The following is a 24,547-nucleotide window of genomic DNA, read 5'->3' as shown; positions in this document are numbered from 1 at the left end:
GGAAAAAGAGCCTTAAGGACATACAAGAAAAACTGCATAAAATCACAACTTTACCCGAGGGACCTTTGTCATCTGATTTGATTAAGCTTCTAAATTTAAAATTGTTTGGACAATTGTTTTTTTTTTCTTTTTCATTCAAAGCAAAATGTTTAAATGCCATTTCATTTTTGATCTCTCGGATGCATGTTCATGAGAGCATTTACATATATTTAAATGCTATATGTAGTTCAACAGAATCACAGTATTGACAAAAGCATGGAGAAGAATATACTAATGATCTGAAAAGGGGATCCTGTGCCAATCACAGTGACATCACCAACTCCTCCCATTCGCTCGAGGAGGTGATTCAGCTGATTGGATCCTGATTCTTACTTTAGCGCTCTCTGATTTTCTGCAGAAAAATACTAAAGAGCTGGCAGGAGAAACTCCGGATGAAGTCTGAGTGAAAAATTCCGCTGTTTGCATTCGCATGTAGCTCACCTCAAAAAGTTGAGGAACTTTTCAGTAGTTTTGTGTAAAAGCAAACATTGTGTTATAAGCTAGGTCACCATTGATTTTAGTATTAACATTTGTCAACTATTAAGCAGGAGAAGCTTACTAATTCAAACTTCTTCACTAAACTAAAGGTCAACCAATGATCATCTAGAAAAAAAAGCTCTCAGCAGCTCAGCTTGTAGCCCCTCGTGTACACTGTTGACAAATGAAGAGCAAAATAAAATATATTCAATGTTTTCTTAAGTTTCAATCATGTCGTCTATTTTTTAGGAGACGAACTCTCTGGATGTTTTGGCTTTTGTGAAAACTTGTCACGATGAAAAATAGTCCCAAATAGACTCAATGAACCCTTATGAATATGAACAGCATTAAATAAAGAGACTGAGGCGACCCATTTTAGAAGTGACCCAGTTTGGTTGATATAAGCCCCTCCTTAAGTCAGTGTATTCTTATTTGGATCGTTCTACTGTACCTAGGGACCACGGATGTAAATTAGCTATATAGCTACCTTTGACCCATCAGTTTTGTTGTGCGTGGCCCCCGCTCAAATAAACTAATACACTAAACTAATCTTTGGTGTGTCAGCCACTCAGTGTTACTCAACAAAGAAAGTTCCATTGTGTTTATTTCATGTAATACACTGACCTGCCCATCCTCCTCCCTCTCTTTATCCATATTCTTGACTTTATTTGCATTTGCTTATAGCCTTCTTTTGTTCAGGGATACCCTTGGCAGGGATTCTGTGCTTGCTTACTTGATTATCTGTAGGTCTACTCTGCTGCTAAGAAAATACTGTATGTGCCACAGTTTGAGTTTGTGTTATAATTTCTTGATTTTCTTGTTTAGTTTTGTTTGTTCATACCATACTAATTGTCCTGTTATTTCAGACCTAGCCACTCCCACCTGCCAGCCTCTCTGCTCATAAATTCTCTGCACCCTTTCATTCCCATCACTCACCTGTTTTCTATTGCCTGATTAGCTCCCTGCTCATTTAACCAGTTCACTTTCACTACCCTCTGCCAGATGGAATCAGTTTTTTTAGACCATAGCTCTCTAGTGTTTTGCATAGCAAACTTTTGGCTTTACTGACCTTAGCATGACTTTGAAATTTGCCTTAGCCTTATGCCTGTACCTCTTTGCCTGCCTGGTTGATCCTTGTATTTTTTGCTGTCATTAAAGATTGCTGTTTTTCTAACTGAGTTGTGCTACTATATTTATTTTACCTTAGAACTCTGTCAGTATGTGGGCATAAAGGTCACTCCCCATATGCATTTGAATGAGAGAAATTAGCCTTCCAATTTATAGATGTATTGTGAACAATGTAAGGAAAGACTAACACCTCGTCAATTTCAGAGGAGTCGCTACAAGTGAGTATATATTTGAACTGGAACTTTAGATGTTTGGGTACAGAGTCTCCCACTGGGTGCAGGATAGCTCCTCAGTTAGAATTTAAGCCCTGCAGCCCCAAGACAAGATCGCAGTGTCAGTAACTTGCTGTGACAGCCACTCAGCCACGGCTGCAGATGAACGTCCCAGAATTCGGAAGGTGCTTTCCTCCAAACCAAAATTAGAGATGACGCAGAAAGATGAGCAATAAGATGAAAAAATACAGAGAAATATTGATCTCTTTCTTTTGTCACAAATGTAGTTTTATAAATTAGTGTTAGAACACTAACTAAACTATTGTTGCTATATTGCAGTTCTTTACATGAGACAGATTTCCTTTAATGTTTCACAATGTTTACCTCTTATCTATCCTCTAAATCAGCAATCCCTTAAGTACTGTATTGCAACATGTGAGATATTAGTAAATTGAGATTAGCAGTGGATGTTGCTGATGCATGACGGCTGCTATAAAGCAATGTACAACATCTTAAAATATAACTAATCAGTTTGTCTCAAAATTCACCGGACAATAAAAAATACAGACAGTCTAATACAGAAGCTACCAAAATGGCTTTAGTAATTCTATTATCGATAAATATCTGGAACTTGCAATTCAGCTTATGTTGTCTGGTGAGACAGGGCTCCGCAGAGTGCTATCTCGTTATAATTGGACAATTTAAACAAGGATTATTTATTCACACTGCGTACTGGAAGAAGAACATTTGCTATTAAAAAGTAAGGTAGGTGTTCATCCTTGGCCAATATTTAAAGGTTAAATATTACATTTAAATGGTAACACAGTAGATAAACTTCTGTGATTAGCCTTTCAGTGCTTCTCTATGCCTGTGGCCTGGATCTGAGGGCTACTCTGCTGCCCCATTTCCCCACACAAAAGAGCACCTTGCCAGGCTCATAATCCTCTCAGACCCCATATAGTGCCTGGAGCTCTGGATCTCCCCCTTGAGCTTGAAGCTAACCGCTAACAAATTCTCATATCTGGACAGTTGTCGCTAAGTACTAATGACAAATACAATGTGTGAAGGGATTTTTATTATATATCTGTCTGGGGGTCTAGATAAAGGGCTTATTATTAAATAGCACATTAATATATTTTGCACACATTTTCAGTGATGTTCAGGGAATTTTGACAAAAATGACAAAGCGAGGCAGAGAAGGTTAGAAAGGGAATAAGTAGTAGATGTGTTTAAATCCTTTCAAGAATCTCCCCCAAAGCTACAGAATCTGTTCTACTTTTTAAATACCATAATCAGTTTGCTTGTAAACCTACATACACACACGCACACACCTATAAACACTTCATAGACACCCCTGATGCCTCATGTTTTACATTTTCTGTCATTAAGTGTAGAAATAAAGCTTTCAAAGAACAACTATAACCTTAAACTCCCATAACATGACATACACACACACACACACACACACACACACACACACACACACACACACACACACACACACACATTTACAGACAGACACATACATTTACCAATTGATAATGAACCAAAGTTCCATCATGGTTTCAAATTCATGATAAAAGTGATAAAAGGCATAAATCATAATACTATACCTTAAATATGGTCGTCTTATGGTCCTACTTCAGTGTTCCTAGAGAAAACAAAACCTGCTTATGCCTTCCATTTTCCTATAATCTAGTGTTTGTTGAACAATAACTCAATTTCTGTGGTAAAAACGTCCTTTAGCTGATTAGTATACCAGGAGGTGTGAAACTCAGTCGACTCAGGTCATCGAAGAACTGAAGGTATTTTTTGGAAAAATTGCAGAGCTTCACGTTCACAAATCCCACTCGGCTAAAAAGCCACAAGATGTCCACAGGTTAAGAGAGCTGATAAATTGTTTTCTTTAACTAAGACACGAGTGGTCGGAATATACATGTAGGTCATCACAAGTTGTTCTCGTAGTCTTTATAAAACACGCACTAGTCTCAGTGACATCGCCCATTGGTCTCTGAAGAGATTTTGAAACTGAACAATGGCAATCGCCATATTGGAAAAACTTTTTCTATGTTACTTTTCACCAATCCAGAAACAGATGCCTTAAGGCTCATCTTCTAAAAAGGCCTTCTACAAATTTCTCTTTTGTATGTTTATGTATGTTTTAACAATTCCTTTGTTCTTACATCATCTGTACATTTTAACCAATGACGTGACCCATGGTTTGTTGGCTACCAATTTTAATCAGCGGGTATACCATTATTCTTTAATGTTAGCAGCTTGACTGACACAAGGAAGCAATGAGCTAAAGCTTAAACTGCTGTTTAAAATTTAAAATTAAATGGGATTGCAATTTACAAGAAAAGCCTCAAGCTGAAATTGTGAGAATAAATCTACTGAAAGGTCAAAGGACTAGCTGGGATTTGAAAGTAGTTATAATGGTGCAATGATGACCAGGAAAGAAGTGTTTTGAGAGGATCAAATATGGTCCCTTGGGTCTCCAAACAAACAAACAAAAAAAACAAACCAACAGCAGGGTGTGAAAGCACTAGTTTTACATCTGGTGTAAGGAAAGGTAGAAAAAGAAAAAAACCCCTTCTGATTCTGAAGCATTCTTTGTTATTGGTTAACTGTAGTAAGTGTGTCCTGTATTCCCTCCAACATGTGAGAAGTGCAAGAGGATGGGAACTCTTCGAACATACTTACTACTAAATGATAACATCAGAGCATCTGAAACAAATGTTGAACTCTGGTGTGCTGTTTGGACTCGTGGAGTTTTGTGGATCAGTGCCGTTGTTGATAAATCTGGTTAGTCAGTCTTTGTTGGACACATTTAGAGACATAGTTGCTGATGAGGCCTACCTTTTGGAGCAGCTGCAGTCTTCTGATGCTGGGTTTTGAAGAAATGTGAAGATCTTCTGTTAGATTGTTAGCATCCCTCTGTCTGTCCCTCTGCCTGATGAAGAAAGAAAGACGCACAAAGCAAACAAGTCAAGATATTTGAAACTTGCAATTCAACATCTCTTTTAGTATATGGACTTGAGCTCATGTAGTGCTTTTTTCACATCCATTCACACACCAATGTCAGAAGCTGCTTTATAAACTTTCCATCAGAATTAGCTAATCCCAGTCATACACATTTATAAGTTGCCGGTGAAGCAGCAGGAGCATTTTGGGGTTTAGTGTCTTGCCAAAGGACACATTGGACATTTGACTGCAGGAGCTGGGGATTGAAACCCATGGCGTTGGGTTTAGAGATGACAGACTCCACCACTGATCCACATCCAACAAAGCCAAAAATGTCTACGATCTTTGGAATTTTACCCATCTGAGTTCGACCATTAACATAAACAGATATCATTCACTTAGCAAGAGGAACGGTGGGTTCACTGCCTTGCTCATGCACAGCTAGAAGTTATAGATTTCCCATAGGCCTTAAGACATGTCAATGATCTAACCTTTGTAGAGCTTGCTGTCGATATTCAGCTGTGTTTATTTTCCATCAATGAAAGAACGGTCTTAAGGAAGCATATTGTAAATGGGGTATGGAGGACATCCACACAGAAACAGAGGTGACTGTACCCTCCACCTCCATCAATTATTCCAACAGCTCAATACGTTCTTTCTCTCTCTCTATTACTTGTTGACATCCACATCCCCTTAAGCTTATGTCAAGTCCATGTTAACTTTTTAACACCCTTCTGGCTTTACCTGAAGGGTCTTTCTTATAAAAACACAGCTACCAATTGCGATAGAATGAATGTTTGATTTTAAATTTAAGGGACAAAACTGCATGCATCAACTTATATCAGATCTATTTCTAACATCTTTATCATCAACTTTACTTTATTGGCCACAAGCACATTGTAAAATACAATGATTTGAATCTCAACAGATATTACAATTAAAGAATGTGAAAATTTAAGAAAATGTTTGTTGTGTGTATGTATGTGCTTGAGATGACAGAGAAGCTAATGTGGAACTGAAATGGGTACCCTGGTGAGCTTAGACAAGAAACAAGATGACAGTATTTTTGTTTTCCACGCCTGACAAAGTTGCTTGCCAGTATGCAAAAGCTGGCATATTACTTTGTTTGTCTGGCTATGATCCTTTGTGATCCTACAAGCTCAGGTTCTGCATATCTTGGTGTAAGAGTTCAGGGACTTTGCAGAAATGTCAATTGACAGTATTTTCATTCAAATGGTGAATTCAGCTGAAGCACCTCTCTCAGAACAGAGCCCTCCTGTCCTGAGTGGAGCTGTATTGAAACTAGGATGTGATATTTCCTGTCAGGATTCTCTACAGATCCAGAATGGAAGGATTGATGGATCCTCTAAGAGACTCTGCTGACATGCTTGAGGTGGTAAAGGCACTGTTTTTGCGGCCCACATCCAAACATCATCGATCCTTTCCACACTAGTCCTGCTTATCCATTTGGCATATCTGCTAGGGTTTGTGTTAACTAGCAGTGCCTGGACTGAGTAAAGCACTTGATTGGCTTAGTAGTTTTAAAAGTATTAAAAGCTGCACTGTTTACAATGAAAACACATACAGATGAGCATTATTCACGTTAACCTTTGGGAGTACTGCCCCAGCTTGACGAAGGAGGCCGGGCCTTATTTGTTGCTGCTGGCCATGCCCCTAAACAAAATAAGAGCTCCTTTCCTTGTTGACTTCCAATTTTTACTTGATAATTTACAATAGACTTGAGGGACCCTTTCAAAGATGTGGCACACAGGAAATTGTAAAAGTCAGATTATTCAAACTACTTTAAATTGTCTTTGTAGCTTGAGCAAGGGGTGGTAGGGAAGAGAGTGCTGGAGGAGGACTCAACTGTAGTATTTGGGGTCCTTGCTTTGATATCAAAAGTATGTGTACTTAATTTCCTTTGTATGTTTACACATATGTAGCCAATAAAGTTGATTATCATTCTGATCAACAAGTGGAAAAAGCGAGAAAAACAACGCTTTGACATTTACCTGCTCAGTTCACAAATTGGCTTGCATGGTGAGCTGCTGGGTTAAAGTTTGCATTGTCTCATTAAGTTCCTCCGCTCAGCTTGAGGGGTCCCACTAGTTGAGTCTGACTGACACTCACTGACAAATCAGCGTGAACAGAAAACATTTGATGTATTTCCTTCTTCTTGAGGGAGTGTGTTGTGTGATGTGTTTATGGTGTAACTGTATCTTTTATGAAGTATTTGGAGGAATCTCTGGAGATAATGTGTTATTGGACTGCAGCTCCGGGCAGCTAAATGTAAAAATGCAGACAAATGTATAATTAAAGCAGCAATCATGAAAGGTGTTTCCACTTTTCCTTAAGGAATGATTTGTCTTCTCCCCATCTCTGCCTTCCACTCCCTCTGTTATCTCCCATAGATGGCTGGAGCTCCTTCAAAACTCAAAACTTAATTGTCTAAAAGCTAAAGTGTGTTCTGTATGTTTTTTTATTTCAAAACAACTGTGGTTTTACGTTAAGTCGTAGACTTACCTTTACTACAGGAACCTTATCTTCCTGCATTTTTTCAAGGATAAGTCGGTAATCAGTATATGTGATAAACTGGGGACACCCATTAAATGATCTATCAATGATTGGGGATTTGCAGTTTTCTCTTCTTTCTTTATTCAATTTTATTTTAAATTCTTATAAAGCAACAGTTTTGAGACTATTGTAAAAAATCCTCAAAGTTTCACAATAAAAAAAATGCATAAATGTATTTGTTTAATCTTTTGTGAGGAGAAGCTCAGGAGGCATTAAGGGATTCTTCATTGCTACATTTTACTACTTTAGAAACTTTAAACTGCTGATTCGTGATGCTGATGGCCTAAAGGTTTGGTCTCCACCCGTGAACGGAGGCTATAGGCCTCAAAGCGGGTGGCCTGGGCTCAAGTCCGACCTGTGGCTCTTTTCCACGACATTCCCCACTCTCTTTTCACGTTATATTCTCTATTCAAAGGCAAAAAGCCAAAGAAAAAAAACAACTTGCTGATCCTCTGCACTTGTCTCCTCCTTCTCTTGCTGGCTTGCTCATCCACTGTCCCCACATTTGTCTTTTTGTCTCCACTTCTACCTCCCACTTTGGATCTCTCTCAATAGTTTTTTGCTTTTCTTCCTCCCTCCTCTGTCTATCTTCTCCTCCCTCTCTCTGCGTACACACTAATTCCTGCCTGCCCCCTCATTTTTTTTTTTGGGCCAGCCTCCTCCTCTTTCTTTGTGGCTGTATCATCTTTTCCAGCCGTCATTTGGGTTTAAGTACTGTGAACTCAACTGACCTTGCACATGTGGCATTAAAAAAAATCAAAACAAAGTCACTCCCACTTAAAGATGCACAGATTATTGAATTGCATCGATGGAATGACGTTTTTGTAAGGAATTAAAAAAAGACAAATGATTTAGGAGTGTACCCTCCTATGCACTTATTATATTACAAACAGTACATTCATTGTGTGACTTCTATGAAAAATGAGGCCACTTTTTTTGAGATGCATTATCAAATAAAGAGTGGGAGAACCAATGAGAATGAACTTGCAGAGTTCTACTGGAGGGCTGTGACCATTCATAGTGAAAGCTAAACATCACAGGGATGTTAAAATTGAGTCTTGAATTGGTACTGTGATAATGTGCGAAATACAAATTCAGTATGGTGAAGGCTTTTGTTACTTAAGCTGGAGTTATTGTACACAAAACATGTTTTTACATCACACCATATGAGCAATCATATTTCAAAGCCTGATATTACCAGCCTACCAATGCATTTGTCGGGTTCCTTCATCATCCATCGTCTTGTCTTAACTTCTTCCTGAGGCTCCCCGTTTAGACTCTTCAACTTCACAACTACCTCATGGGCTGTTTGAGGACAACATCTTCCTCCCCACTTCCTTGTTAATCTCTAATGCAGACACCATAAACCACAGTGAACTCAAACACCTGCCAGGAGCTCCACTGAATGAACTGTCTTATCAATCACATTGCATCCTGAGTCAGCAGACATATACACAGTCACACAGACAGCTTTCATTGGCTTCTTGTCAACTTTGCTTTGTCAAGTGACAAACAGAGAATTGGCAGTGTTTCGCATCGCTTCATTTATAAGTGAAGAGGTGACATGAAGAAGTCACATCCACGCATTGCTTGCTCAAATTTAGATGCCTGTGAGTGTATGCAGATAAACACAGTTAATCCTGTGATGTTTATGTGTAATTTGAAGTCAAGCCATATGGTTTATGTCTAATAGACACATATAACTGAGGCAGGTAGAGGAAAGTAAACAAGCCAGAAAGCACAAATATTTTGTGTTAAAGCAACAATATGTAACTTTACTCCCAACATCAGCTGGAAAAGGTGAAATAATCTTAATTTAAGGTTTATTCTTATTCTTTCACGCATTCATTCACCTCATTCCACATCAAACAACTCCCCTTAATACTTCCCCTATCTCACACTCTGGTGATCAGCTGACTATGGGCGTGTATCATCTAAGTGATTTACCAACCACTGTGTCCCAACCTTTCTCAACCAATCACCCTGCTGCCATCAATTTTTTAAAACAGTCTCTCTTTCCCACTGCCATTCTGTCGTTTCTGTGCAACCGCTGCAACCTTCCTCCACCCCAGTCACCTCCACCCAGCTCAACAGAGTCCAGATTTAGTTTGTAACCCACTCCTCATCACAGCCTCCATTCCTCTTTACCACCATCAATGTCTAGACTCCAGGGGTGTATCCTATCCTGTGTTGGCCTTATTACTCCTCTGAGTACATGAAGTCGTCACGATGGAGTCTCGCCCCCCAAAAGTCTTCGCACATTTCATTGCTAATAAATAATAGTTTATTCTCAATTAAGTCTCTCCTAATTCTAACACAATATAGGTCTGATTAGCTATTGGCATCAAGGGTACACACTGTATTTGGGGTGAGTTAAAAAAAAAAAAAGCATCCATTTTGATTTTATGAACATTATGTTTACTATTTATTTATTCAATACTCATTTATCTAAATTGGGATAAATGTCTTAAAAAAACATGATCGCAATTGATTGAAAATCTGATCAGAGAAATTTCAGGCTGGGAGGACTTATCCATCAAATTCATCTTGGACTAAACAAATCTTTATAGCTTACATTAAAATGAGAACTGTCTGTGCAGTTTTGCATAAAGTTTGTTGACTGTCTGGAAAAAAGGGTTAGATCCGATTAAACTACAATAAGATACTGAACGGGATTCTCTGTCACCTCACAGTCACTCCACTATCACAAAATTGTCCGTCTTCTTTGGATGTCTTGATCTGTTTGTCAGATTTTGCATGTTCAGAACTGACTATTGATGTCATTCTGACAGCACATCGCCCAGATCAGTTCCCAGTCGACAACACCTTTCTCTTCCGTGCATGATGTGATTCATGAGAGTGAGTTACTTTGCTTGTACGGCCTGACAAATGTGTAAAAATCAACAGCTAACAGAAAAGCTGAGAGAAGACATTATTGCACGACATGTCTGCCTGTTCCACATGTCTCCCTCCATGACTTGATGGTCAGAGAACGACAACCGCCACTGTGCACTGGGATGGGAAAACAAAACTGAAAAAAAAAAAAAAAGTGTGTGTGTGTGTGTGTGTGTGTACGTGTGTGTGTGTGTTAGTCTCCCAGCCAGGATGGTAATTGGCAGGGTTTGGCAGGGCAATCGGTTCCGTGCCACTGAGCGACATGTTCTATAGCAGCTCACTCACACAATCACACACACACTCCAGACACCTGACCCCCAAACTTGTTTGCTGGTGTGAGACGGAAGTCAGAAAATGGTACCCTGCTGCCTTGGCTCAGAGGCACAAAGGAACAACCTCCTTCACAAAAAAACACACAGGGATTGCTTGTCAAGATGAAGGTCCTCTATGTGAAAAATACTTGTGTTGTCAAGCACAATCTCAACACACACTCATGTTGAATACAATGTAGAGTCATTTGCACATAGGCCTTAATGTGCATGATACACAAGGACACACACAAAGTCTGGTAAAAAACAGACACTATCATCAACTCTAGTCTTTGAATATTGTGAAGCAACAATGACAAAAAAGGAGCTTAGAGGCATACATTATGTAAACTACCATAATTACTAACAAACACACAAATGCCAACACATTCTGGGTAGTAAAGATTGACACATGGTGCTTTTTTAACTTATGAAATCCACATTTTTTACCTGCTTCTTGTTGACTATTAAAACCAACTTATGTTTAATTAAGTAACACTGGGGTTCATTGTTAAAGGGAAGCTTCCTTGTAATGGGAAACAAGGGGACACACGCTGCCTGGAAGCTTATGGGACCCTACTGAGAGCTAAATTCCACCAGATTCATTTGTTGGTACCTCTCCGCTCCGCCACAGCAATGGAGTGGATCGGTTTTTACATAATTCTATGTGTGTGCTTCCACTGGCTGCGCTCCACCCCAGCTCCAGCCCAAGTCCACAGGAAGTCACACGCCATAACCACAAGTTCATTTTCAGATTAAAAAACTTCATTTTGATGGTTGGGAGCAACGACCTAGTGTATATTTTTTACGTGTTTAAACAAGTTTTAAAATGTTTTACACCACATACATACATGTAATGTCTTGCGCTGTAGCAAGTGAACCTGTTATTACCATGGGAACTCCTTGTCTCCTGACTCCAGCTGTCCAGTGGTGCGGCTTCGTGCTGCGCCCTGAGAACGCAGTATGTGGATGTTGACCGACGAGAGAGGCATAGCTGAAATGCAATGCACACATATCTGGTGGAAGTTCTGGTTGACAGACTTACAACTCAACAGGCTTTTGTTTTTTAAACAAGTGAGACATTATTTCAGGCACTTTTAATGTAAAGGTTTTTAAAAGACTGTTAGAACAATTCCAGATGCAAAAATATGTTATATATAAATAGAAATGTGAAGGTAAAAAAGAAACAACCATTTTTATACCTTGTATAATGTGTCATTATTGTGTGTGTGTGTGTGTGTGTGTGTGTGTGTGTGTGTGTGTGTGTAGGTGTGTGTGTGTGTGTGTGTGTGTGTGTGTGTGTGTGTGTGTGTGTGTGTGTGTGTGTGTGTGTGTGTGTGTGTGTGTGTGTGTGTGTGTGTGTGTGTGTGTGTGTGTGTGTGTGTGTGTGTTGGAAAAAGTGTTTGGATACAATTGTGTTTGTTGTGTATTTTGTCCACCCACACACCCCACATTCATGCTGAAACACACAGATTAAAAATGACAGCAGAGATATATTTCAGCACCACAGAGACACATTATGGTCTAACGTGGCCAGCATCCACTGAAGGGACACATGAAGTGGGTTGCGGGTTTCTGTTTATTGTGTGTGTGTGTGTGTGTGTGTGTGTGTGTGTGTGTGTGTGTGTGTGTGTGTGTGTGTGTGTGTGTGTGTGTGTGTGTGTGTGTGTGTGTGTGTGTGTGTGTGTGTGTGTGTGTAGGTGTGTGTGTGTGTGTGTGTGCCGATAGTAATTGTGAATTCTGTTCTAGCCCCAAGGGACAACAGATCCTAGTGACAACATCTAAGCAGTCAGAAAGAGATACTACATCAAATACACGTTGAAAGTAAAGAACCTGCATGGTCTGTCAAACATTTCTACATTTTACAAGCCAGATATTTGTTTAGGCACCAACCACATTACAATCTAAGTGTGGTATTTAGCTGAAAATCAATACAGCTATCCAAAACTGTATTTTGTAAGAAACCTCTATCTGTGAGTATCTGATTCTCTTTTGCCAACTAGCCTACTGTAGCTACCAGAGCAGGGCACAGCCAATAATCATTAATTAGGATACCTATAGGTTTATGTTTTAATTTTTAACGTTGATGTTAATTTAAAAAACGTTGTAAATATAATTATATATCAGATCATAAATCCTCAGATGATCTCAAGGCTTATCGCTGCCCTGCTTCTGCATCTCATACAGACATGCATGGAAGTGACTGTTCGTGACTTTTACAACGCTTTAGTTCCCCTTTAGCATTCCACTGAGCAGAACGCTGTGGGGCATTCAGAGGTTTCTACAACTACAACTTACATAGTGGCTTGAAGCCATCTGTGAACTTCTTTCAGGACAAGCTGTTAGCACGCTCTGCGGATTTATCCTGGGATTATTCCAGCGTACATTTCATACCTCATGATCTGAAACTTCGCCCACGTGTAGTATAGGCAACTATTATTGTAACAGTATGTGCGTTTTAAAATGAGCATCACCAAATTAGGTGATAAATTTGACCAAAGTGCAACTTTTTGACCAAGTCGGCATGGTGCACGCTAGCTGTACAGAACCTAATCCAGGAGTCTTGTTGGAGGTTTGGACAAAGAGAGCTGGGTATCCAGGTTACTAATGTGACTCACTAAAAAGCATACAGATTACTAGAGTAAGAAACATAAACTTGGGCGTTTATGGACAAGGACCTACTCGTCCATCCTGCCAAGAAATCTTCAGGACAGCAGGACAGAGCCACTCATTCAAAGCTTTTCTGTTATTCACTTTAAATCTTGGCCTTAGAATTACTACTGTATGTCATAAACAGTGGAAGTGTTGGCATAATGATTGTATTAGGTTTAATCCTTCCCTTACACCAGTGCTTGTCAGCGTCAGTTCTCTCAATGTACCCGTGGTGACATGTTATTTACTCTTTTAATAACCCTCAGCCTCAAGCTCATTCTCTAGCGTCTCAACATATTTTCACACCTCCACTTCCTTTATCCTCAGAATGTGCTGTTCCTTTCTGCTCTGTTGTTTAAAGCCTCCTTAATTTGAAAGTGTACAGCCATCCATAGAGGAACAGTAATTAGGGGACAGGAACTGGCAACTGCCTGCTAAGAGAAAGAAGAAAGGCGATAAAAAGGGAATTGGGAAAAAAGCTGAAAAACGGGAGAAAAAGGAGCTGGGAGAGGGAAGAAAGAAAAGACATAAATAATAAAACATAATCCCGCGTGTCCATTGAAAAAGAGGCAGTATCCCCCCTTTATCTCATGTTGCTATAAATATCCCACTCTATTTCTGCTTTGGCTGGACATGTAGTTTAGACAGCAAACGAAAGGCGAGGGAAAAGAGGGAGGGAGGAGAGTAGAGGAAGATTGTTCCAAGTGAAAGGATGCCAGCCTGTGCATGTCAGCATTTCCAGGCTGGCAAGAAAGCAGCGCCCAGCCCTCCTCCTACTCCTCTGGGTGAGCTGATGAGGCAAGGAGCAGAGGGTGGTGGGAGCGAGGGGGTGGAGGGGATGGGGACAACAGAGGTCTAGTTACACAGAGTCTGCTGGGCTCTGGCCGGAAGGGAGCGTCTCAGGCCGATTCAGAGAGCCGTCTTGGCACCGTGGAGACAACCAGGCTGTCACACACTCACACACATATATACACACACACACACACACACGCGCGTGAAAAGAACCCAAACACTGGCCTGTCCATCCCAATTCCTGGCTGGTAGAGCCGGCCTGTCAGGCACGGCGTGTCGGAATATTTATCAGCAGGAAAAACAGCTTGTCCTCGTTGCTGCTGTCATGTATGCCAGAGGGGAGGGAGAGAGAAAGAGAGGGCCAGAGAGAGAGCAGTGGACAGGCAGACGGACAGACAAAACTGTGCATCCATGTGTGTGCTACTTGCTCACTTGTTGTTGAAAGAAGCTGATTGGGCCTGACTGACTGATGTTTAAAAACTGATGTGATGGAAACTAAACAGACTGATGACATTCTTTTGAGTTCTTCTGAGATCTAATTGGAGTCTTTGGGACCTTAACCTTTAATAACCTCCGTTGGCACTACAGTAGCCCGACACAGGTTGTAGTTCACCATCAAGCCTTATGTGGAGATGTTGTTGTCGTTGTAGCAGTTGCATACTGTTGCTTCACTTTTTTCACTGGCACAACCAATATTCTCATAATAACAGCTGCATATTAAGTCTCCAGCTACCAGCCCAGTTTCTAGACTTTATCCCCAGTGGGTTCCTAATCCAATACCTATAGAAGCTAAGCTAAGAATGTTCAATACAGTAGTTGTCATGCAGTAAAGAGGAACATGTTGTTTTTGACACAAAGAAAAAGCAGATTTGCTTATTCATGTCAGAGAAAATTGTTCTCTGATACATGATACACACAAACAGAGTAAGACACCCCCCTCCCCTACGCCACTATTCTACCATGGTCTGATATCGTCTATCACAGTGATACCCTAAGATATGAGTGGGGGTGCTTAATTAAAATGCACACTGTATTACATGGCAAAATATTTAAGGAAGACTTCCAGGTTATTGCGAGGCTAACATCGAATCCAAGTCATATCTCGCCCTCAGCTTTACCTGTACAACACAGGGTAATGAAGAGAGACACCTTTCCTCCTTTTGACACATCCTACCTATGTGAGATTGTTTTTTTCTACAGTTGCCTCATTGAACAAAATAGACCAATCAAATTTTGACATTGAAAATTACTAAGAAGCAGTCTCATTGCAGCACCCAAGACTCAAGTAGATCTGTAGCACAAAACAAGCTCCCACGAGTCATTAAACTTATTGCAGGACGTGGAAGTAGAAATCTTTAGAGATTTTCTCCTTTTATCACCAGGAGTTGTTTCTCTCCAAGGAGTCAGGTTTAAAAACAAAAGACAAGTTACATCCAAAACAATTGAAAGTTTCATGTTGTTGTTTAAGGATGCAGTGCTGTCGCTTCACAATGCGGAGGTTCCTGGTTCGAATCTCCATCAGACAGGGCCTTTTCTGTGTGGAGTTAACATTTTCTCCCCTAGCATGAGTGGATTCTCTCCGGGTACTCCGGCTTTCTCCCACAGTCCAAAGACATGCTAGTTGGGTCAATTGCTTACACTCAAGGTGTGAATGTGTATGTGGCTTGTTGCTTGTCTCTATGTCGGCCCTGTGATTGACTGGCAAACAGTCCAGTGTGTAACCTGCCTCGAGCCCAATGACAGCTGGGATCGGCTCAACAGGAAAAGCAGTATAGCTAATGAATGGATGTTGTGGTTTTATTTTTAACTGCTACATATGTAAAAAATGCTTGTTTGATGTCATTGAAGATTGAGATAAATTCTTGATAGGATTTCTTTTAGTCCGGGTGTGACTGACAATGTTTAGTCTTCATTGGTATATGTTCATATGTTAATGTGCATGGTCATCTGCCAAAGGTGCGATCAGGCAAAAAAAGTTGAGGAACAACTGTTCTATCGTATTATGTCATTGCAAATAAAAAAGACTGCAAGTTTTGCCGTAGCTTAATGACTTCTACTCCTACAGGCAGATCATTAACTAACATGCTGAGTCATGAAAATAAGAGAATACCAAACCAACATACAAAGCACAGGTGCATCTTTGCAAAGATGTTTTACAAAGACATGTTTTTTCTTTTCTTGCATACTGCATCATTAACACCATACTCTGTCAAAAAATTGAGCTTTTCTAAGGGGTGTTTTCCTCCTCTATGTCACCTGAGCTGATGCACAGGACTCCATATAGTTCACGAAAGCTTCTGCACAGTGTGTATTAAATTGGGAATCACTCTTGACAGGTTACATCAACAGCAGAGGGGGGATAAAGTGACTCATTTCAGTCGGAATCTCTCAGCCCCCCAGACTGAGCAACACACACAACTACAGTGCTAACAATATTTGGCTATTTTGGTTGATTGCCTTTCATGTGGGCTTCCAGTCCCGGCATGGTGCCTCGTCTGCCTGCAGCTTGCCGGCTTCAAAAGCTGAGCTGACCTCATTTCTCCATCCTCCTGCTGAGCCAGGCCTGATACAGATGGTCAGACACGGGAAGCTGATCGTCACGCTCACAATAACACATCTTTGTTCCGTTCACCTCTGCTCTTTGACGGCCTGTTAGGCGGACTATGTGTGCATGTGAGAGCTGTACACAGGTTATGATATGGCTGGAAATGTGGTTTGGCACCAAACAAACAGTGCTGCTGTTATGTGAGGCTGGAGAAGATATGGTAGGTTGTGTCTGGCAGATAATCTGACTGGCTCCACTTTGAAGGTTAGGACAAGTATTACAAGGGGGAATTTGTAATTATTACTGAGTGTTCAATTTATTTACCAACTATAGGAACGGGTAGCTGTTTGTAGATTTTTTCACAATTTATGGTTATGAAAATTATACAGGATGTGCTTTTAATTCTTAAAAAAATATAAATGATAGCTGCTTTGGTTGAACAAGTCTTTCCTCTGCTAATTTCATAACAGAGTAAGTAATTGTACTGCTCTCTGTTAAAGTTTCATGAGTTAACATTGATTGGGATTTGGTCATACAAAAATTATTATTGATTGAATTGATCAATTTTGTTTGCATTCAGAAGACTCAGATCCTGCTACGATGAGAATGATCAGAAATGATCAGAAAGTGCAAGATCAAAAGCATCAGAAGAACGTTGAATTGATAACATGAACAATGGCAGCATATACCATATTAAGGACCTGACTGGCTTTTTCAACAGGCTCAACCAAAATCATACAGCACTGAATCTACTGATAGTGACTTAAGGAAGACCACTGCACATTTTGTGGCATGTTGACATCAACTCCAGGTGTTAATGTGTGTTAGAATTTTAGTACTAAAGTTCATCAGACAGCCCTGTGGGAAATGGGCTACCGATGCAAAACAGGGAACAAATGTAATCTGGATTTGTGTGTGTTACACTATCCACATCCGGCCCTGTCACCTTCCTAATCAGCATTGCCAGCCAGTGTACCTCATGTCAGTCACAGTGCAGAGAGTGACTGGTTAATTGCACACACATACGCACACACTCTTTGGTACACACGAGTGACTTGCACCAGTTGCTCTCATCATGGGACTTGATTGATGTTTTAATTAAAGTGAGAGACCATGGGGAACACATATACTTTTTCACACATAAATAACTCGTCAGGTCAGAGGAGTCGGCTATGTCTAAACACTGGGAAGGTTAAGCAGATACTGTCTCTGCTGTCACACATATTGCAACGTCCTTTTCACATATAAACTCTGGAGAGACCATTCCCCATATTGTCCCCATAAGTTTCCTTTCACACATTTAGCAAAAAGCCATTGATTGGCCATGTCAAAGAATTTTCACTACAGGAAATACTCAGGTATAAGGAAATGAATCCACGAGCATGCAGCAGCAGAAGGACTGCGCTTTTTTGTATCTAAATCAATATTGCATGTATTTGGGCACATCTGCAATACAATTTGAAAAATTATAAACAATTATGAAGCACATATGAAACACGACTTCCTCTTTTCATAAATACCCCAGACAATATCCCTCCAAATCTCATTTACATGCACAAGTTGCCCTTTTTGTCTCTATGACTGGACTTTTGATTGACTGTAATGAAAACTCTTCTGTTCCCCTGACATACACACTCAAAGTGATAATCATCGATAATGAGCAAAGTGATTATCATTCAAATAATGAGATTGAGATGCATCTTCACATTTTGGAGTGGTTTGTATAGTAAATGTGCATAAAAACTGGTTAGAAAAGCTTGCAATTGTGCTGAAAAAAGGAAAAAAAGAAGGAACATTCAGATGTTCTCGATGGCCATTGTCATTGGAGAATGTCATTGTAATAGGAGAAGGGCATTTTGAGGACCAATTAAAGTGGAATTTTGATCAAGAACACGCTACAGTGAGGTGTTGGGCTCTGCAGCAGGTGACCGTCCTGTTCCAGAGCCATACCCCATCTGGTCTGTCTGACAGTGCATGCTATCTTTGCCAGCTATCTAACACTCTCTTAAAATGGCAAAAGCACACAATACATGAGCACAGAGCATGGAATACTGTAAGTGTGTATTACCATCCGAACAAATATACAGTCACAGGTGCAGAGCCTTTTTCAGGAAGGAGGTTCAACAAGCTCTGAGTCTAAACCAAAATCTCTGATTCAAAACATTCACTTTCCAGTTCTTCCAGCCATTTCCAGCTGATTTGAGCGTGTTTAATATACTGTGAGTGGGTTCACTCTGAGTTCAGCATTTGCACCATAACTATAAAAAGACGATATTAATGTCGGCCTGATACTATGATTCACCATGGTAACATGGGACAAAAAGGGAACTAGAAATCATCAAGCCTAAATACGACAATTATGAATGTTTTAAAAAAAATAAAAAAAATAATTAACACTGATGGAGCTGCAAATGAGAAAGAAAGAAAATTGCTGCATTAATCAATATGCAAGTATCAATGTAGTTGTCATGTTTTGGTCTAGTTGTCTCTCCCCACGTGTGTCTGTTTGTTTCCCTGTCTGTCACTCCCTCTGTGTTCCCATAATTATTCAATTAGTGTTTGCAGGTGAGCTCCACAGGTGTAGCTCATCCTAATCAGCTGGCTATTTAAGCTGGCTCCTTCCAGGAGGCCAGCGCCAGATTATTGTTCATCCCCAGTGGTTAGTAGCTCTCCGTGTTCTTGAAATTCAGTACTCTGTGATTTAACTTGTATTTTTCCCTGTCGTATATTTGACCCTTCGTGTTTTTCTCCCTCTCAGTGTTCCCAGTCCTGCCCGTCCCGCACCTCGTGTTCCTTGTCGTCTTGTTCGTCTCCATCTGGCTTCCTCACGCGTGTTTTTCGAGTCACATTATATTTCTTGTCACATAGTTCTAGTCACGTTATATTCCTTGTTCACATAGTTGAGTCACGTAAATTACATGTACACTTTTTGAGTCACTTTAGATTTATGATCCACATTAGTGTCACTTATATTTCATGTTACATTATCACCGTGTCACTCATAGTTCCAATAAATTGTTATTCCGTTTCCTTCCGTCTCTGTTTCGTGCATTTGGTTCAATTTATTCTGAGACACAACAGTAGTCTCTACATTTCATATTTAATGACAAAACATAGCAGTTGAAAACTGGTGAAATAGTGTTAAACTTGAAATGTATTTTCCTTTAGTTGTATCAGGTGAAAAGTGGACTTTGAAGCAGCTCACAAGCTCACAGCTCGCAAGTCAGTAATACATGCTCAGATGTACGAGCAAAGCCATGGATGACTAAGGTGATATGAGATTTTAGGATCCTGCAGACATACAATAGAGTTTGATGAAAACTTTAAAGATCAACTGGACGGTCATCTGGAAATGAAAGAACATCTCGCCTGGGTCTCAAAACTCTCCCCCGACATAAACTAACTCCCTGTGACGTAATCACATGTGTGCGTTTCTTTGTCTGACTTCCTGTCCAGGTTGTTATATTCACTTTAGCTTTTACGGGAACCTGCAGTGTAATTGGTCGAAAATAGACAAGCAGCTATTTGAAACAGATGAGCACTGTGGCGCTGGTGGCACACCTGAGAAAGACCGCAGCACTCACTGTGTGAACACAATGATTGACTGAGTGACAGGGCGTAGTACGTGGCGATGGCAGACTGCGACCTACACAGAGTAAGTAAATTGGGTGCCAGTGACGTCGGCCATCTGCTACAGCACAGGGTTCGAGAGGCTGCATGTTGGAAATGCTGTTTGTCTTTCAGTTTTTGTTATACAAACTGGGGAATATAAGAGGAAATAATTTATTGTAAAAGATCAACGTATACAGTTCTGCCAGACAAATTATCCAAATACTTTGCTGTTTTTCCTAACCCTAGTTTACAGCTGTTGCCAAAGAGCCATCATACAATTCAGCTGAGGCTGAAAATGTCTTTTCACTGTACATTTAATGCTGAGCAAACAAAAACAAGCGATCAGCACCTAATGAAGTGTGTGGAGGAGCGGCGGAGAGTAGGCGATGAGTCTAGACGGGCCTCTTGGACAAGGTCAATCGCAGCAACAATCCAATCTCAATTCTCTCCACACACACACACACACACACACACACACACACATACACAAAGCAAATGTCTCTGCATGGCTACTTTGAACATTTAATGGTACAGGCTCATTAGTGCCAATGAGTTTATGTATACAATGAATCCCCAGCATGCCTTTTTACCCCAGGCCTCTACCTCCGTCTTGCTGCCTCTGGAGCATTGTCATAATGTGCTTTCAATGACTCCATAAAACAGTTTCATTGAAGTAAAGCCATAATTCATTGCTTGTGTTGCTTAAAAGTATGGGGACCATTTGACTGTGATGGAGGATAAAAGAGCATTGGATGGGACGTTTTCCATGTTAAAATGAGCCGTGTTGTTTATGTTCTGTCTGTAAGGCTATCGTCTCTATGTGCTTTGCTTTGTGGAGAATAAATTGTCCTTCCAGGGTGATAACAATTTAGACATACTTAACAAAAAAGAAAAGGAGCGGAATGTCATTGTGTGGGTTTGGGAATCTTTATTGACAACCTTGTGTATTTTAGAATTGATTTATAATACTTTTGACCTTGTTCACAACACGCAAGTCAAGCTGAAAATACTGAGACGTGCTGAGGAGCTGTTAAAGCACAGACTGTCTCCAAAATATAATCTAAAGCAAAGTGTGACAGAAGTATCGAGGAGCTGGTAGGTGCTGTAATGATGCCTGACCTCTCCATGAACTGTCATTCAGCACTTCTAAAATGCATGGGTGTAGACCTGAAAAAGGATACAAATATAATAAAGGCAACCCCCCCCCTCCCCCGTCTGCAAACAGACTTGATGATTATTTAAACCTTGAATTCAGATCCACATCCCACACTCTCATTCCCTCCAATATTCAATGCCTGAGGAAAATATTTAACAATCTTTTACATGTAGAACAGTGCAGGAAATGAAATGTACTTTGTGGTAAGACGTGTGCTTCCAGAAAACCCTTAAAGTCCAGTGTATTTGTGCAGGATTAACTGAAATGACCGCACCTTCTGCCAAATGTGTTAAGTTGGTACCAGACATACGGCATCACCAAAGTATCAAAAGGGCTACATGAATAGTCTATGAAGTCAGTAATCGTAGTATAGTTTTAAGATTTTTATTTTTCACATGCTCATAAAGATGCGCAGTGAAATGTAAGGACTGTCCATAGAGATGGACAAAGTCCATTTGTAGGTAATTTATGGATCCAACAAATCCAGTTAAAACTGATGTAAAGTAAATAATGTCATCTGCACATTGGTAAATAATTGACTACTAACGTAAGTCATGTTTAAGAACTCATCTTAATCCCAAACAGTGCTCTTTTAAGTCCAATTGTCTCTGTGGTGCAAATCACATAATTTCCCATCACCACATAGTATCCTTTTATCTTGTGGGGTTGAAACATATATCTGTTAGGTCAGGTGTCCATATATCGTTGAAATCCAAGTTGTCAAGTGGGACTGGAAAAAAGAGGTCCATGGACGGTCAATTTGTTGAGCTCTTTCCTGCTGCAATTGTCTGACATCTTGATGAGTTAGATGGTTAAAGATAAGTTGCCTGTTTTACATTTTAGGCTTAGCACAGACGATCCCCAGATTATCAGCAATGTCAGATTTTTGACAGATACATTTTTACTATTTGCCTTTATTTAATAGGCTAGCTGAAGATCCTTACATACTTTGTAATGCCATGGCTGCTGTGATTAGGACTCTGTACATGGGGCAAGTGATATAACCGCCTGGCTATCTAGCACCCAAGAGATTTATGCACCTCCTGAATGGCACTTGATTTTAGAGGGGCTATGGCAAAAAAAAATGAAACGCATATTTACAATTTAAAATCTGGACTTGATCATAATCTGATTGAGATGAACTCTACAGCCGATATTAGGCTATAGAGAAGGAAGGAAGAAAATGGAGCAGCTAATTGTGTTTCCTAATAATAGTAAACATTTTTGACCATGTCTCCCGAAATATTTTACGACAAAGACTTGTCAATCAATCTTACTTTTTTTCCCAACTGAAAAGCATTTGTACTACTTTTGTGTACTCTTGTGTCCTGGCTGGACAAAATCAGATTTTAAAAAAACAAAACACATGAGGTACAGTAGGACTTTCTTTCTTGCACGTTTATATAGCATTGCTACCATTACTACCCATAATATGTATTTGATTATAAATTATGTTTTTGAAAAGCTAAAAAAACAGTACAATATTCCAGTTATATATTCAAAGAGAGTTGTTTGCGTTTGAGTAAAGTGGACATAACCTAGATTGTGTGCAACATCCCGATGGTTTTGAACTAAAATCTGCCAGTCCTCCCCTTTTGGGTACTGTAATGCTGTAATGCACCTTCATCAGTGAACACTTCAGTACCAGTTTACAGAAACTAAATCTATTGGGACTAATGTTAAGACCAGAGAAACAAACTGAATGTGACAAGCTCTTGAGATCTTTGGAAAGCAGTTGGAGTGTAGTGCCTAAATGTTTTACTCTTCTTTCACACAGGGATGAGCTAAGTTACAGAAGTAACCAGGCAGTGGAGCAGGCAAAACGATAAATCTCCTCAATCCACTAATCATATACAGGCAGAAAACATTTGGGTTCTGGAATCAAATTGAAACAATATACCTATAAAATGGCACAACATGCAACAACTTGTAGGATATTTGTGTATTTTTTAATGGTTTATTATGACTACAAGTTGGCTAACTTAACTGCACATCAGTTTCTGACAGAACCCAAAAAAGTGGTCGCTTTTAGCAAGAACACTGTCGGGATTAGTCAAAACAATCGGTCAGTGGCCTATTGGTTTTGCTGGTATAAACAGCACATTGGTAAAAGTGAATTTATTTCTATTTTGTTGAATACAATGGATATTTAATCACACATTTGAACACTGATCAGTTAATGTATTTTCTGCAATACCTGGAGTGTTACTTCAGCTTGTTAACCATCTTATTAACCAGCTAATGAATTAGCCTTAAACATATCTATAAGAATTTCTGTATCAAAAAAACAATTAAATCCAAGATTGGATGTGCAATATGGAAAACTCAAGTCTTCAAAAAAGGTCCTTAAAAAATCAGTGGCACGTCAGACCAGCCAGTATGTTATGCACTTCCCTTACTCAGGTCTTAACTTACTTGAACTAATCTTGAGCCTTAAGTGTTCAACTTCAATAAAGCTGCTTTTCTGTGCAATGATTGTTCACCTTATACAACAGCTATAGTGAACTAATACATCATATACAAAGTCCTCAGGCTTCCCTTTAGCTCCTCTGTACTTGGATGACTTTTATGAGCTCCAGGAAACAATAACCAGAGCGATTGTGCGTAACCTGGTCATATCATTATGTTACAGTTTAGCCTCTGGGTTTGGAAGTGAACCCCATAACAGCACTTCACTGTCCTGTTAGGGACAGAGAAAGTATGATGCGTGTGTATTTGTGTGTGTCTGCAAGTGTATCTCTCACCAAGCAGCCAGACGTGGGCTGTGTGTGTGTATGTGTGTGTATGCCACTGGCCAAACAGTAAGATGCTGACCGTATCAACATAACTCATCCTCAGAGATATTATCTGCCTCCATATTCTACGGGCGGAGCAGCAAGCCTCAGTGCACAACGAGAGCCAGCATGATGGAGAGAGATACAGAGAGAGAAATCAGCCAGCGCTGCGAGAAACCACAGAAAGTCTGCTCGCTTTCCCCAGCTTTAAACTGAACGCCAGCAAAACCAATTCATCAATCTGTAGTGAATAAAAACACTCAGATGAAAGCAGTAGAGGGGAGGAGACGGGAAGAAGAGACAAGAAGAAAGGTAAGAGAGAGGACAGAAGAGTAAAAGAGAGGATAGATCTAGGACACACAAGGAGGGTAGAAAAGAGGAGAAGGGAGAGAGGCAAAGGAAGCGAGGAGGGGAGAGGA

The 24,547-nt window shown here is 40.1% G+C and overlaps 1 protein-coding gene across 6 annotated transcripts in view; it reads right to left on the bottom strand.

Moving 5' to 3' along the window:
- The window catches only part of rbfox3a (RNA binding fox-1 homolog 3a), a 499,685-nt gene that overhangs the window by 411,326 nt on the left and 63,812 nt on the right, over positions 1 to 24,547 (bottom strand). For all 6 annotated transcript variants that reach the window (XM_079372549.1, XM_079372546.1, XM_079372552.1 and 3 more), the window contains exon 2: positions 4,716 to 4,809. The gene's annotated coding sequence lies outside the window, so the exon portion shown is untranslated. The remainder of the gene's footprint in view (positions 1 to 4,715; positions 4,810 to 24,547) is intronic.

Source organism: Symphodus melops, assembly GCF_947650265.1.
Source record: "Symphodus melops genome assembly, chromosome: 21".
Lineage (NCBI taxonomy): Eukaryota > Metazoa > Chordata > Actinopteri > Labriformes > Labridae > Symphodus > Symphodus melops.
The sequence above is the reverse complement of the archived record's forward strand: the minus strand, read 5'-3'. Positions and strand labels throughout refer to the sequence as shown.